The sequence below is a fragment of the Taudactylus pleione genome, unplaced genomic scaffold, assembly GCF_031769625.1.
Source record: "Taudactylus pleione unplaced genomic scaffold, aTauple2 ptg000026l, whole genome shotgun sequence".
NCBI classification, from domain to species: Eukaryota; Metazoa; Chordata; class Amphibia; order Anura; family Myobatrachidae; genus Taudactylus; species Taudactylus pleione.
This window is the reverse complement of record NW_028284428.1, coordinates 24542000-24559893: the sequence shown is the minus strand read 5'-3', so window position 1 is coordinate 24559893 and position 17894 is coordinate 24542000. Positions and strand designations below refer to the sequence as shown.

At 43.7% G+C, this 17894-nt stretch overlaps 1 pseudogene; it reads right to left on the bottom strand.

The window, feature by feature from the left end:
* LOC148539273 (uncharacterized) overlaps positions 1 to 17894 on the bottom strand; it is a 41227-nt pseudogene that overhangs the window by 2716 nt on the left and 20617 nt on the right.

The window sequence follows — 17894 nt, the reverse complement described above, 5'->3', positions numbered from 1 at the left end:
AATTATACTAAAAAACGAAGCATGTCTTGGACATCCTTCTTTTCAATTGCGCTAGTGGCGGTCACATGTCTAATCAACCGCTGTCTCTGATTCACCTCACTGCCAGAGTGAGGTCTCCACATCTGGCTGCATGTGCCATCAGAGGTGCAGTGTTGAAGTGCACTGTTGTTTATTAATGTGGACACCCACCCCTCTGGCCAGTCTGCTCTCTCCTTCACTTTGCCCTAATTCCTCCTCCTCCTTTGCAGAAGATGAGGAGCAGGCTGGCAGGCTACCTATGGTTGAGCTGGGCCTGAGAAGAAGAATATAAAAAAAAACTTATAGCCAGTGATGGTAAGTCAGCTCAGCAAGTTTTCTGTTGTGTAGTGCTCTTATATGAAAATAATTAAACTACTACTGTAGTAAAAAAAATATTTTTATATAATCTTACACATAAGACCACCATACCAGCAGAACAGAAGGGTCTGCTGGTTCCTGGTGTATGTGCAGAACATAACATAAATAAATAAAAATCTATGAAACTATTAAAAATAATGAACATTGTAGCTGTCACTTTACTGAGGGTATAGTGGTGGTGGTGGTGGGGGGAATTGACAGATTGGGCTACTTAGGGCTCTGAGCTGTGCCTGCAGCAGGGGTGGGCTAGTTTGGGGAACAGGAACAGGGAGGCATGTGCCTCTCGGGCCCAACCTCTTTAGAATTCATTTAGGATGGCTTATGGGTGGGGTGAGGGGGGGGGAGTAGGCTGATGTTCTGCCTATGGTACAGAGAAACCTTGCATCAGCCCTGGATATATATTGACTTGTGTATAATTTGACCTGGGTAAACTTATACAATACTGTAAGTCAAGAGATATTTTGGGACGACAGGTAGACAAGGACACGATTATGGATCACATTCTAGGAGAAGGATCTTAAATCTAATTTTGTATTGAACACAGATCCTTTTTGTCCAGGAATGATGATGCTTGTCCATGAAAAAGATTACGTTTTGCCTCTTTCTGCGACCCGATTTTTTGGCGGGAAAAACCAGAATTTGGCGGGAAAATCTGAACTAATCCGAGCCTGCACAACCCCACTTTTTAACCACTTTGCTACTGATGCATTTACCTCCACTTTCCTGGGCCTATTCTGGTCATATTCCAAAATCAACAATTTGATTTTTCAGAACCCACAAATTATACTTTGCTTTTTCAGAAAACTTTGAACTGTGGTTAATACTATTAGCTTGTTTATACCTCCTCACATGGCATAGAAAATGTATAAATAATGGTCAAAACTTTGCTTTCTTTATTGAAATATCAGAAAGTGAATTAAAAGTTAATGTTGTGTTTGATTTTTCTTAATACCACAAATAAATGATTTGTGGTTCTTGTTTTGGCATCAATACATGTACATCCATCTTTCCAAAACAACAGAAAGCCCAATTATGAATAAAATGCATAAAATGTATATGAGATAATGTGGGCAGCCCAGCAAAGCATGCCGTTTTAAAAAATTAGACAACTGCCAAAAGAAATGACCTCTGAGTATATTTGAGCCATAGTGGTGGAGATCTGGGCATTATTTATAACATCCCCTGTCCTAGGGAGACAATGTTTTATGCTGTGTAGGGTCCAGGATCCCCCATCACTGGATTCCTTAATGTTTTCTTTAGTGTAGGGTGTTTCTTTTTCTGGTGATAAAATATGATCAGCAATCAATAACTACTAATGGACTGCGTCATTTAAATGAGGGTACAAACTTGGGTACATTTGTGCCGTCTTCACCCATCCCTGGTGTGCTTTCTGTACAGTAGTGTAAGGTGTCATTACCTTATGAAAACACATGATAAGAGGCCTCATTGTTAGGAAAAGAGAACCCCCTTTGCATATGAGTATACAGTTCACATGATGGGGGACATTGGGCACTTTTAGTACATAGAACTACCAGAAAATGTAAGTACAGTAATGTTAGACATTGTTCTGATTGCACATATATATGCCATTGGAATATGAAGACGCAGAAACCTTACTTGCACAAATTAGATGTTACTGCTACTGAAGGAGTTTCAAAATGGTGATGATTGGTGAAATGGCTGATTTGCTTGGCTTAATTCATCTGCAATATATTGAGGATGATGAAATGGTTAGAAGGAAGTAGGAGGAGGAGCAGCAGCAGCATGTGCTGCAAAGGTTTTCACATCATTGAAAAACCTCATTAACAATGTGCACCCAGTACATAGAATGACACAATAGGCCTGATTTTAGCCTACAGAATCTCTGTCAAATCATTAGGTCATTCATAGGTTTTGGCTCAACAGAATGAACCTTGTGAATCTTTATCAGATGAGGGTTGACTTATAGTCTATAACTACACGCTCCAATGCAATTTCTGGCCTGCACAAAATGATTATTAGGGGTATTCAATATGGGTGCGATAACATCGTTTTTTTGTGTTAACATCGCACTTTTTAACTTTTTTGCGTTAATATCACTGGTTTTAGTTTTACACCGTATTCAATATCAAAGACTTATCGTTTTGAAAAGTCTTTGATAAAAAACGGTGATAACTTTTCACCATTGAATAGGTGTCGAAAAAAAGTGCAGAATTGGGGTTTAGGGGTGCAGGCTTAAAAAAAATAGCCTGCACCCCTGAGATTGACATTTAAAAAAGAACTGTGTCAAAAAAAGTTTAAAAAAAAAATAGGGACACCCCAAAAAATTAATTTCAAAATTGGGGTGCAAAAAAAAAAAATGGGAAAAAATTGTTAAACAATAGGGAAATAGGTTCAGGGCTATTCTGCAAGTATGCGGCAGATGTTTTCTAGAATAGAATTATAGCGGCAGGTGCACAAATGCAGAATTTTTTAAAACTGACTTTATGGACTTAAAAATATGCTAGTACCCATTTTCATGTACCCCAAATTTGATGGGACCACTTTAAAATACGAAAAAAATAACCTAAGTGCTCTTCTGCATCACTTCTTCAATGTCGGAAAAAAAACACCTGCTGCGGCTATTTAAATCCCCGACTTTCCATTAAAAGCTAAAACGGGGGTACCCATCGTGTTCCCCCATGTTTTTACAACTTTAGGGGGGTCTTACAATTGTTTTAAGGAAAAATTCGTAACTTTACGCAAATCCAACTTCGGAGTTTCCCGTTTTCGTTAATTTTATTTTGATTACGGGGATAAGCGGGAGCGCGCACCATACCTTTACGCAGAAAAAAACTCTGATATGAAACGTTAACTTCGCCAGGGAAGTTAACCTTTCATAATGAATACCCCTCTATGTGTTTTACACTTCATGGTTACACTCTCATGTCAATCTGTGCTCACAAATGCTAGGCATTGCACAAATTAGATGTTACAGATGTATCTGCTTTCTTAGCAAAGAGTCACAAAGACATGAGCTAATGTTAACTTCCACAGTCCCTTCGTCACACTTGTATACAAGGAAGGATTTGTGTAACTAGGGCTAGTACAATTTAAGAATTTTAGAAAAAATAGGCTGACAATCAACCAAGCATTTGTGAAAACTATACAACCTCCCTGAAACACCCCCCTCAGAAAAAAAAAGTCTGGGGCATGCTCCTGAACCCAGGAAGTCCACAAACATGGGTAAAAAAGCATTAGGAATACATAAAAAGAAGAAATTCTCAGAATGCATTATGACAGTGTTTACTGTAGTTGAATGTACACAGTTCAACTAGAATGCATGTATTTTAATAATTTTTCCATCAATGCATGTGAAGCCAGATTAACTTTCAGAGGCAAAGTCAATATGATACTCTTACCAGCTGCCCCCAATACCAGAATAGCAGAAACAAGGAATTAATTAAATTAATAACTAGAAGAAAATTTTTGCAAGAACTCTCCTGCATCCCCTAGACTAGAATGTTTAATTTTTGAAAAACATAAAAACACTGCGCTATGATAATTATGTTGAGACATAGACGATAACAAATAGATGTGCACAAATATATTCTAGAGAATAGACAATTTATTCCACCTTAGCATAGGATAAACACATAAGAAAATGTAATAAAACATATATATTGAATCACACTAGCAGTATAGCGATTATTGCAAGACAGGAGTTGATCGAGTTCCTAATCCGCACATAGAAATCATTAACCATACAAATATAGCGCACCACTTGGCAAAATAGTTAAAAATCTTAAAAGTACAAATAAATGAGATAGCAATTAACACGACAATAGACACATATAAATATCCCTACAGTATTATGTAAGTCATGGACTAAAGTTGATTATAATTGGACACATATGACCATAATAGAAAAGGTCTAAAGAAGTTCCAATGCAAATCCCTGCAGGTAATAGTATAGTCCCGTATATTAAGGCACTTGTGTATATGGAATATGATTATACCTGTGGTTGAAAACAATGTAACCCCGGAGCAGGGCCGGATTAACGGGGGGGCGACAGGGACGATCGTCCCTGGGCCCCCACACGTAAAGGGCCCCCACACCCTTCGAGGTTAACATGCGCCGGAGGAGACGGAACCAGTTCCGCCTCCTCCGAGCCACCTCAGTCCGGCGCCGCAGAGAGGGTCAATTTACCGGGCGCACACTGGTCGCCCGCTGGTAACCAGCGTGCACCCAGCTCTCTCCTCTCAGCAGCAGCCGGAGTCGGAGCTCACTCGAGAGCTCCGACTTCCGGCTCACGCAGTGTGCACTATGGGAGAGACATGACGTCTCTCCCATAGTGCAGAGGAGCAGCCGAGTGGACCAGACGGCAGCAGCGGACGTGGGAGCGGGGTTTAAGGTAAGTATTATTTTTTTTTTGTGTGTGTGTGCAGGCAGCTTTATTACTGGGGGCAATATGCGGGGGGACATTAATACGGGGGGCAATGCTCGGGGGCCATTACTACTAGGGGCAATGCTCTGGGGGCATTACTACTGGAGGCAATGCTCGGGGAGCATTACTACTGGGGGCAATGCTCGGGCGGCATTACTACTGGGGACAATGCTCGGGCGGCATTACTACTGGGGACAATGCTTGGGGGGCATTACTACTGGGGCAACACTCAGGGGGGAGCATTACTACTGGGGGCAATGCTTGGGGGGGCATTACTACTGGGGGAAATGCTTGTGGGGCATTACTACTGGGGACAATGCTTGGGGGGCATTACTACTGGGGGCAATACTCAGGGGGGCATTACTACTGGGGGCAATGCTTGTGGGGCATTACTACTGGGGACAATGCTTGGGGGGCATTACTACTGGGGGCAATTCTCAGGGGAGGCATTACTATTGGGGGCTCTACTTGGGTGCGGTGCATTACTACTGGGGCACTACCACAGGGGGCACTATTACAGAAGGAGCATTACTATTGGGGGCACTAATACAGGGCCACCACTACTGGGGGTATTTATACAGAGGGCTCCACTATAGGGGACATTACTATTGGTGGCACTACCACAGGGGGCATTACTACTGGGGGGGTATTACTATTCGGGGCTCTACCACTGGGGGCATTTATAAAGGGGGCATTACTATTCGGGGCACTACAATAGGGGCATGACTACAGGTGGCACTTCTAATGGGGGTATTGAATAGGCACTGTATAAGTGGCACCACTCCTGGGGGCACTACTACTCTGGGCTCTGCATATAGGACACTACTACTGTGAGCACTGACATTACTGGGGGCACTGCATAAGGGGCACCACTACTGTGGCCTCTGCATAAGGTCCCCATTGTGCATGCCCCCAGTTTGTCCACATTTAATAGGGGCCCCCACATGTTTGTTGCCCAGGGGCCCCCACAGACCTTAATCCGGCCCTGCCCCGGAGGGTATCTGGATAGCTCAGGAACCTGCCACAAAAGAGACTCCTGTCTCTAATCAGACCAAATGCCGGGGACAATCGAACTAAGTACCGGAGACAGTTGGGCACTTAAGCTGCATACATCGGCGGCTCCGTGGGTGAAATATAATTTGTCTGAAATGTAATGGACGAAAGCGGCTAAAGGACGTGTAGTGGCAGGTGGCCGGCAGTTCCCGTCTCACTTGATAAGCGGGGCTGAAGGACAAGTAGCGGCAGGCAGCCGGCAGTTCCCGTCTCACTGATTTGCAAAGCAGGAAGCACAATCAGGTGATGAATAGTAACGGGATAGCTGCATGTAATGAATCCACAGTCAATCCACAGTCAACACCTGTCTCCGTCCCAGTCTTAGCCTCTCCAACGAAATCTCACGCCAGTGTAGCAGTCAATAAATCCTCATACCATGCAGGGAAGGAATCCAGGAAATCCTTTAAGGAAGAGCAACAGCAGCAACACGTTTCGTCTACAATGTAGCCTTTTTCAAGCCAGAAGACTAGAGTGTTTAATTTTTGAGAGTAAAGGCGGTTATACACTACCCGATTAAACAGAGCGATTGAACAATAATGACATCGTTATCGTTCAATCGCTTGTTAATTGGGTACAAATCAGGCAGCTTAATGTCAAAATCGACCAGCGATGCGCGCTCCCGCTGGTCGTTTTTGACATCAGTGCCCCAACATGCAGGTCAATCTGCCGATAACGATCGATTGGCCATGTTCGGGGATGAGGGAGGGTGCTACACTGAACGACTGATTGTTCAGTGTAGGCACATCACAGACTGTGAAATGAGTGCACGATTACAATGTCATAATCGTGCAGTTGTTTCACAGTCTGCTAGTGGATATGCACCTTAAGAAGGAAAAAGTGTCACTTGGAAGTTGGAACCATATAATTAGAATAATCATTCCTCTTTTCTGCAAGTGTTTCTATGATTTTCCTGATTGACCAGATTTATCACCAGATTGAGAGCTGAAATTGTAAGACCTGCAGTTTATGAGCCCTTGATATTGACCTTGATAAATACTGAATTCAAATTGTTAAGATTGATTGGGAGTGCTCTCTCTGTAACTACAGTAAATCCTTAAATCAGCCAATAAAACCATTCCTAAACAATGATACAAGTGCCTCATTCTCCTAGCCAATCTAAAAGCTAGGATATGGACCTGAGAGGCATATTGACCATATTATTATTATTATTATTATTATTATTATCTTTTATTTATATGGCACCACAAGTGTTCCACAGCGCCTTACATAGTACATAGAACTAATAGGTGGACAAGAAACAAGTAACTTACAGTACATTACAGTGCAGGACAAGGACACGACTTATATACATTGCTGAAATAGTGATTAAAGTACTCACAATAAGCAGCCGGGAGTTGGCGTCCCGTGTAAGGTGCCCTAATGGGTAGTAGAGAGTAGAAGAAAATGTAAAGAGAAGCACATGAGGGAAGAGGTCCCTGCTCATGAGAGCTTACATTCTAAGGGGAGGGGCGGGCAGACAGACAGGCATGACACAGAAGGGGAAGATAGGAAGGAAAGAGCATGAGGTGGGTTAGGATAAGTGCTGAAAGGCCTTGATGAAGTAGTGGGTCTTTAGAGCCCATTTGAAGATTTGTAGAGAGGTGGAGAGTCTGATAGGGAGAGGGAGAGCATTCCAAAGGTAGGGAGCATACTAATGTTTCTCGTACCCTGCCTTATATCCAGACTGAAGGCAAGGGCACTATCTTACGTTTCCCAAAAACTTTCCAGACAGACAAAAGGGGAGCACTGATTAAGGAAATCCATAAAAGCCTCCTGTCCCACTTCAGCGAGCAATAGAAGATATAGGAGAAGTATCAGCATGGCAGTGGGAGAAATAACAGTAAGTTAAGAACTAGTTGAAATTCTATAGAGAAAGCACAATAACTCAAAGTGGTCTGTATTAGGTGGATAATCTTATCCTGTCCGCCTTCTTGCTTATTAATATATTTAAAATGATCTTGCATAGGCAGGGTTGGCAAGTGGATGTCAGCTGGATTCATGTTCTGATCGAAGTGAAAAGCTCAGAGTTAGAGTTGTGCTCTATTGGTTGGCATAGCCTCCTTTAAGGTGTGGAGTCCTGTCTAATGTAACCCTTGACTTTCATGAAAGGTCCTCAGGTGATGACTTGGGGTCTGCTGCAAAGTTATATCAGGTCACAGATCCAAATGAGTCTTAGGGGTATATTTACTAAAGAGTTGGTTTTTAGAAGTGACGATGTTGCCCATAGGAATCAATCAGATTCTAGATATTGTCTTCTAGAAGGTGCTACATAAATGTTAAGTAGAATCTGATTGGTTGCTATGGGCAACATCTCCACTTCTAAAAACCCGCACTTTAGTAAATATACCCCTTACTATTAGACTGCTGACTACTGGAGTGCAAGGTAACTAAATAAAAGGCAATGGCAAAAAAGTTGCCGATGCTGCAGAGCAGCAAAAATCACTGGGAAAATGGCAGCAGCCATTTTCCCAAAGACTCTGCTCATGCGCAGTACTGCTGTAGATTCTGGCACTAAGCCATAATCTACTGAACTGTGGTCGGCACCGCATTGATTCTGCACATACCCCTGGCCGGCACAAATACAAAAAGAAACTAAGGTCAGTGTCCACAATATATTAAGAACATTTTTATGTAGTACAATCTGTTGCATAGGCATGGGGTAAACACAAGAGAGGAGTTATATAAACAGTAGGAAGCCAATTGCCTATTTGCTCATGTGATCACTTTCTGATGAACAAAGCAGCCATCTACAGAATTAACAGTAAGGCTACAGTACAAACCCCACAAGATGCAACTACGAAATATTTTAAGATATATGCAAAAACAAAACCAAACACATGGTAAGGTTGTTATATAAGAACTAATGGCATAGATGAGAGAGACTGGCACTAGAGTTGATTGGGCACAGCTGAATTTCTCCATAGCAAGCCTCACTCCTCGGTGTCAGCACTTCTCACTGTTCAGGAATGCTGACAAAGAGGTGGGTGGCCATTTTATGGGAGATAGCACTTCCCATTTATGTTGTTTAGCACATTATTATTGCTACTAATATATGTTAGAACACTGCTTAAAAACCACTAAACTTCTTAGTTAACAAATAAAACCCTTGTTTTCGTGGTAAGATGTAGATTTTAAAAATTGAAAACCAGACACATAAATGACATGCAACTGCTTCAGTTACGAGCAATAAAACGACTTGGGGATTGTTGGGAATTGATGAGGGAGGGAGTGCACTGGAAAACAGGTGATCAGTAATTAGGCATGACTGACCGGCACAAAAACTCTTTGAAAAAATAAAAACAAGTTTATTGAAACATCCAAGAACATTCAAAAATGTTCAAAGGTAGTTATCATTGAGGCTATCACTTCAATATGCTTACTCGTGCCTTTTTCCGTAGTAGTAATAATCCTCACATGCCATGACTGTATGTGTATATATAGTTTTTATTATTTATATTTCCAGAGAAGGCAGGGTGTAGAAAAGGCCTGGCACTCCGGGTTCTAAAAAACTCACCAAAGTGTTTATTAAAGTTTGTATCATAATTACCAGTATAACAGCAATGTTTTGGGCATAGTCCAGCGCTTTATCAAGCCTTTGGATAGTTGGATAGCACAGATGTTGTAATGGTTAGCATTACTGCCTCAAAGCACTGAGGTCATGAATTCAAATCCCGGTCATGGTCCATCTGTGTGGAGTGTGTATGTTTTCCCATGTTTGCATGGGTTTCCTCTGGGAGCTCCTCTGTCCAGCAAAAAAAACAAACCGTAATTTCTTGGATTCTGACAAAAAATTAACCCTAGTGTGGATATGTGTGTGTGCATGTGATAAGGAACATAGGAGTCTATTTACTAAGTAGTGTTAGGAGAAGTGAAGAGTGAAAAGTGATAAAGTGCCAGCCAATCAGCTCCAAACTGCCATCTCACAGGCTGTGTTTGAAAAATGACAGTTGGGAGCTGATTGGCTGGCACCTTATCACTTTTAACTCTTCACTTTTCACTTCTCCTAACACTGTTTAGTAAATAGACCCCTTAGATTGTAAGCTCCACTGAGGCTGGGACTGATATGAATGACTGAAATACTCTCTGTAAAGTGCTGCGGAATATGTGTGCACTACAAAAACAACTGTTAATAAATAAGCCTTAATAAACACATTGGTGGGAACTTCTGCAACAGCTTATGCTGTCTTTACAACTAGCAGCAAGTGCACTGCTGAATGCAGATTCCCGATTATCGGGAATCTGCACGTGAGCAGGACCCATTCTGTGAGAGTGTTCTGCTAAGACACATTCAAGCCCTTGAATGCCTCTGCCTGATTGAAAGTCAGAGGCAATTAAGGGGTGGTGCGAGGGTCGGGGTCGACCGTCGTTCCCGGAAACGGGGCGTGTCTGCATCGTTTCCGGGAGTGGCCAGCCCAGGGACTGTGTGGACGTACGCAGTCTGCTGGGCTTACAAGCCGGCCAGCCTGAGTAAGTTGAGACTTACTCAGCTGGCCGGCCGCCCAGCGCCATCCACAATCTCGCCGATCGACCATTGATTGTCTCGATGGTGATCCCAGTCTGCTTCGCAGTGCTGGGATAGCAAATGCAGCAGTGGGTGTCATGCACCTCCTGCTGCAATTGCATATTATGTCAAGGATCGCAATTGCAAAGCTGCCTGTGTGCAGCGTGTAAGGATAATATTTGCATATTATTGCAAGGATCACAATTGCAAAGCTGCCTGCATGCAGCTTTGCAATTGCGATCCTTGCTGAATCTGGCCATTAGTCCCATGGTTCAGTGATAGCTCAATTAGAATATATCACTCTGGGTCCGATTCAGCAAGGAACGCAAGTGAGAAAACGGACGCACTCGGCCGATGTTTTTGCACTGTGCATTCGTATGCATTGCACTGTGCCTGTGCGAACTAGCCAGTGCGATCGGGTAGGGGTACGCAGACTACACGCAGTGTGTACGCAGACCCTCTCAATGATGATTGACAGGAAGTGCCGTTTGCCACCCCCCTAAGTGACATTACTTGGGGGCGTCCCTGCATGGCACGCCTCCCGTGTAATGTCAGGCTGGGGGAGAACCCAGCACTCCGTCACTAGCTGGGCTTCTCCCAACCCTCTCCCGGCACTGAATAGATGCCGCATCCATTCAACTACTCTGGGGTCCACTGCAGTGTTGGGGGTACCCAACCTCCCGATTTGACCAGCTGCGGGACACTTTGGCTCAAGGGTGGAACAGTGGATGAAATCAGGATGTTGGGAAGAGTGGCGCTCTATGGGGTGGTGCCCCTGTTCAACCGCACTGGTCGAACACCCGAAGAGCCGGCCCTGCCACTCAGCATCCCCTCCACATTCAGCCTCCCCTAACCAACCTCCCTCCCCTAACCAACTTCCCTCCCCTACCCAACCTCCCTACTCCCCTGTCGAAACTCTGCCGGATCAGTCCCCATCATCTGGGTCAATTATGCGGCTTCTTCCATCCAAGGCCCTTCCGAGACTGGCTTAGCGGATTTGGCAGAAGATGTGCCTTAAGGTACATACTGTAGTAAAGTAGTGTGATTTTTTTTTTATATTTTGTGAAATTTGCTGCAGTGATTTTTAAAAATATATGGTGAAGTAAGGTCTAGCTTAGGGCCATGTTCAGATAAACACGGATTTGTACTGCAACACACAAACAACCGGGCAAATGCATCCATCTCCAATGTAAATGCCTCACTGAAAATGGAGCCATCCCACCTCCATTTGCATAAATGGATCCCAAGTTGGGCCCTACAAGGCAGCTTGTTAATCACGCTGCAGGTTGGCTGGTCTGCATTCTGCACATGTGCTTAATGTTTATAACATATCCTGAGATGAACATACATCTCAGAATTAGTCTTTAGTCAAGTCCTAAGTTGATTGTATCATTTATCATTTAGTTGAAAAGATTCACAAAATGTCATAAATATAAAACAGTTACATTAATAGTAAAACAGTGGGAAATTACAAAGTAATGCTGAGGATTCTAATCACACAAAACAATGTGGTTGTTTTGTGTATATACCGGACTACCACCTCCGATCAACTTCTAAACCAATTGAGATCAAATGTCAATCCTGACTAAACAGCAGTTCCGATCTCATAGAATACTGATCTATCAGGGCAATTTATCCACCTGATTTCACATAGAAAGTACCATCTAGATAATAAATAGATAATTTAATCCAGATTCTGCTTTGTTTGTGAGACTATTTATGAATCCTCATAGTCAGGTAAAGTGCGGCTTTGTAATTATGATGCTGCTGACATCTTGTTAATGATAAACATCCTGAGAATTCCCTACAAACTCTCCATACAATACTGCAATAATATATTACATTTCATTCTAAACTGATTGCTGGTCAGGACATAGGTCTGGATACACTGCATGCAGAACATGAACTCTGAGCTTTGAAGCACTGTGCTTTAACTATAAAAACAAATTAAACACAGTGAACTTGGGGCCTGATTGATTCAGCACGGATCGCACTCAATGAAGTCGTGAAAATATGCTAATGTCTGCTGCCACTCAGCCAGCATAGAGACGCCCACTACTGCCGTCTCACATACTCAGTCCTGCGTATACATCGGTAACATCAGAGAACATCGGCCCGCCACGCACAATTACAGCAGGTTTGACCTGTCTCAGAAATTGCAAGTCTTGCCGCATGCAGTGAGTACTCATACTGCGTAGGCAATAGCAGTGGGTAACTTATGCACACCCATGCAGCGGCGATCAAACGGACAGGTCTGCGTTTCTGCAACCACTCCCCCGTCACCACCCCCAAATGCTCATGGCCTGCTGTCACTCACTCTGCGATGGATTCCACAGAGTGCGTTCATAATCGCAGTGTGATCACCAAGCACGTGCAGTGCGGTGCGTACGCATGGGCAGTACGAAACAATCAGCCGATCTGCATACGCGGTTGCAATTACGATCCATGCTGGTGGTATCCGACATAAACTGGAAGTCATGACAATGAATTACAGACATGGATGATTCAAATTCAATGTCCAGTAGACAGGGAAGCAGGATAAAGAGAACAAGGCCCAATACAGAGATTTAGGGCTCTATTTATTAATATTATTTTTACTAAAATAAAGTGAAAAGGGGTGTTTTCACACCATTTTCACATTATTTTAGTATCACCTATATTTATTACAGGGCAATTGGAGTAGAATTCGTAAAATTCTACTCCAACCCCTAAGTATCACTTATTTTTAGTAATCATATTGCATTTCCCATAATTGTAATAGGAAATGTGATCTTCTAAAGTTACTAAAAATAAATTGTGAAAAAAATACCTAGGGAGGCCATGTGATAATAACGCCAGATGGAGGTGGCGTTATCCAGGGTCTCCCCCAGTTACCGGACTCCTACTCTGCTCTGATGGGGAGAGCAGAGCCCGGTGCCGGCCCCAGTAATCAGCTGTGTGGTCTAAACAGACCACACGCTGATACACTGATTAAAAAAAAATTGTAAAAAAAAAATTTACTTACCTGACTCCATTGACCGGTGGTCGGGGCTCCGGTGATGTCCTCCCTCCGTTCAGCTGGTCTCCCATACTGCACTGCGGCCCGGTCATCAGGTGATCGGGTCCCAGTGCAGTACGGGATATCAGCTGACTGGAGGCATGGAGGACATCACATCAGTGTAATTAAGGAGGGGGGGTCGCGGGGGATCCACAATCATGGCGGGCGGGGCTTAGCACCGAGGGGTGGGGCTTAGCGCCGAGGGGGGTAGCAGCTGCGGCCGGTCAGCGCATGCATGGGGCACTAGTCACATATTGTTTGTCGAAAATACTGTGACTAGTGTGCGGAGGGGATTCGCAGGGAAAGAGCTTTCTCGCATGTGAATTCAGTTGGTAATATCACACTACAATCTGCATTCAATATGCGGATTGTAGTAAATAGAGCCCTTAGAGTAACAAGGTGAATAGTCTAGTGAAGACTAATAACTTAGCACTGACTGCTAAATAGAGTAGGAGTAATAAATAGAGTAGGAGTAATGAATTACTGTACATCAGCACATTGTTGTAATATATAGAGGGGGACAGTACTGTTAATAAGTAGAGATGTGCGCCAACCCTCGTATTTTGGTTTTGGACCTGGATCTCCCCTGGTTTTGGATCTGAATCTGGCTTTGGATTTTTTTCCTTGGTGTTTTGTTTTCGTGTTTTGGTTTTGGATCTGGATTTTTTTCTTAAGAAATCAAAAGAACAGCTAAAATCACATAAAATGTGCCTTTTTTTGTTCCTACAGTATTAATAACCTCAATAGCATTTATTTCCACTCATTTCCAGTCAATTTTGGTTACCTCACAGCTCACAATATTGATTTTTTTCATCTAGTTTAAAGGGCCAAAAGGTTGCATCCAGCTTGCTGGCTCAAAACTGATTGATATAATTATTAATAGAGTTGAGGACTGTGCAAAGATGATGGTTGGGATACCTTTGAGGATTGAAGGCATGGGCCTTCATAGAGGACAAGGAAGTTGACGGCCTTGCATTATCACAATGACTGCTGGCGGCAGCTACAACATGTGGTTCTTGGCCTTGCTCTCCTGTCATGTGAGTCTTGAAGCAGTGTCACAAGCACCAATAGTGTAGCCAAGGTGCGGTTACAAAATTCACACACGTGCAGTCGTGCGCACACAGAAAAAAAATATACAAAAGACACAATTTTTTTTTTCAGGTCCAGAACTTGGGCCCATAGCACAGATTGGTGATGACTGGAGTCGGGCAGCACTAGGTAGCGTTGCTGTATCTTGTGTGGCTAAGCCTAACACGCACACACACACAGAAAATAAATAGACAAAAGACACTATTATTTTTTGGGGGGGGGTTCGGGTCCAGAACTTGGACCCAGAGCACAGATTGATGACGACTGGAGTCGGGCAGCACTAGGTTGCGTTGTCAACTTCATAGATCTTGTGCAGCTAAGCCTAACACGCACAGACACAGACAATTATTAGAAAAAAAGACAATTGATTTACATTTTTTTATGCTCCAGAACTTGGGCCCAGAGCACAGATTGATCACGACTGGAGTCGGGCAGCACTAGCTTGCAACTTGTGATGCTCTCTGGATCTTGTGCGGTACTGCGGTTAAGCCTAACACGCACGCACACACACAGAAAAATATAAAAGTCACTTTGATTGATTTCTTTTTTTCACTATATATATATATATATATATATATATATATATATAATATATTTATTGTTGAGTCCAGAACTTGGGCCCAGATGGACACAGCACCAGCCCAGATGTATCTACAGTTCTGCACCAGCCCAGATGGACACAGCAGACATGAAAAACACCAGCCCAGGACACAGCAGCCAGCACAGACAGCCCAGATGGATCAGCAACAGACCAGATGGACACAGCAGACAGCACAATGACAGCTGTCACAGGCACCAGCCCAGAATGGATCAGCAGTTACCAGCCCAGGACACAGCAGACAGCACCAGCACCTCTCCCAGCCCCACACTACCCACCCTCCCTGTTCAGTCTCCACAGCCAGAGTGAAATGGCGTCCATCGCGTGGTCCCTGATATACTGCATTGACCATAGAGACGAAAGCTTGCAAACCGCGATATTTCGTCTCTGTGGTTTTGCCTCGATTTGAGAGATCCGAGTAAGGCGGGAACATTCGAGCCTGCTTGGGTCCGACTCGGTTCTGCTAAATTCGGGTGGGATCGGATCTCTGGAATCCGAACCCGCTCATCTCTATTACTAAGCATGCTCTCAGGACACTAATAGGACTAGCAGCCTGTGAGCAATGCCTGCACTGACTTTCTTAACCAATGTGGTAAAGTACATCGACTTGAGCCTGAAGCAAAAATGGCTCACCTGAACAATAAACATGCTTTCTATGGCGGCTTAAGAAATATGCCACCGGCATAGACTCTAACATCTGGGCATCATTATACTGTACCTCTCCTACCTTCAACTCTATGAAAGCCACATGAATCTTCTATTAACAGAAATGAAACACATGATAAACAATAAACACATTATAGGAATTTCCTTTTTGGGCAGATTAGAAACTGACAGAATGATAGTTTTACCAAAACTTCTATACTTACTTCAAACAAATCTCAATCTCATTCATAATAAAATTTGCCATGATACCCAAAAGAACCTTATCATACCTTTTATGAAAAAATAAAAAACCCTATACTAGCACTGTCAACCTTTCAATAATTAATACTTGACATTTATTATAGCTTTATTCCACATTTATCATGTAATAATTCCTGTGTAACCCCTTTCTTTTTTTCTGTCTTGCTACTACAGTATATAATAAATTCAATCAAAATGTATTAAAATAAATCTATGAACAGACAATGGAGATAATTCAGTGATGTACTTTTTTACCTGATGCTACATGGACAGATTGGGTTCTGCGTCGAATACAGTGTGGCTGCAGACATCAGGTGCGTGACAGCCTTTAGCCGTTTGGGGGCGGTGATGGGGAAAGATTTACAAATGGGGCATGTCAGCCCCAATTTGTAGGTGTACAGAGGACAAAGTCTGGGTTTTCCAAGCAGGTCCAGCAACAGCTGGAGCCTAGAGGCACAGTTGTACTAGGCCCTGAGGTTCCAGGGAGCCCTAGAACTACACAGATTAACTAAATCTAACAGTTGCCTACACTCCTGCAATTATCAGCAGGGCACAATCAGTGAGATCCATCAGGGGAGCTGCTGTAGATCCTATATAACTACACTGTCTGGCAGTGGCTAGTGCAATAAAGATTTTTTCATTTATTGTGGCGCAGTTGCATGATATCATTCAATGCTGCACAGCTTCAACGGAGCAGAGGAGCCATGGTGGGCTGCCAGAAGAAAGTAAGTGTGTGGGCTGGAGGGCCACTGTGTGGGCAGGAAAGAGACTATAGGGGCTGGAGGCTGACTATTGGCTGGAGGGACCCTGGGGGCTGGAGAGCCACTGTGTGGGCTGGAGAGTGACTGTGGGGGCTGGAAAGAGACTATGGGGACAAGAGAGAGACTGTGGGGCTGAAGGGAAACTGGGTGGGCTGGAGGGACCCTAGAGGCTGGAGTCACAATGGGCCTGGAGAGTCACAGTGGGTTAGAGAGCAACTGTGTGGGCTGGAAGAGACAGGGGGGTTGGATAGAAACTATGTGGGCTGGAGAATGACTGTGGGGGCTGGTAAATAGACATTGGGTGCTGGAGAGAGACTGTGGGGGCTGCAGAGAGACTATGTGGGCTGGAGGGCCACTGTGTGGGCTGGAAAACCACTGTGTCAGCTAGAGGGCCACTGGAGGCTGGAAAGAGACTGTGGAGGCTGGAGAGAGACTGGGGGCTGGTGGGACACTGCCTCCAACTTCCTCTCTCTCTCTCTCTCACTCTCTCCTCATTCCAACTGCACCAGACCACCAAAAGCTGCAAAAGAATGTCAGTCACGAAGGGCTGCTTTAATATTGGTGGCTGATAATAATTCCGCTCTATAGCTGCCAAAAAAACTTTCTCCACTAACAGTTAAAATTTATACTCTGCTACTTTATATATTAATTATTACTAGAGATGAGAAATTTGGTTTTGCTAAAAACCGGAAACACTTGAATATTGGGGTTCCAAGTCAACTGAGACCTGTCTCTCGCAAAGTTTGGATCTAGGATTTAAGAAACAGATCTTACATGTTTTGGATTGCATTTAAATAGGGAAGCCAATCCCAGGTAATTTTTTCAATCCCGGGATTCGGGAGTGAAAAATACTCAATCCTGGGATTCCCAGGAAACCCAGGATTAAATTGGTCAATGGGGCAGATGGGCGCGGCTGAAGGGGTGGACTGCCCAGCATGACCTCCAATGTCACGTCACCCTGCGCACAGCCGCACAGCCAGTGGCCGGGGCAGAATCTGAGTGCTGCAGTTGCTCAGCGCTGCCCCACATAAAAAAAACTAAACAGTGTATGCGATCACTAGCCCCAAAATCTTGGGTTTGGAAGCTCCAATCCCAGATTTCAAATCTTGACAATTTTAGGCCTCCCTACATGTAAGTCCCTCCCTCG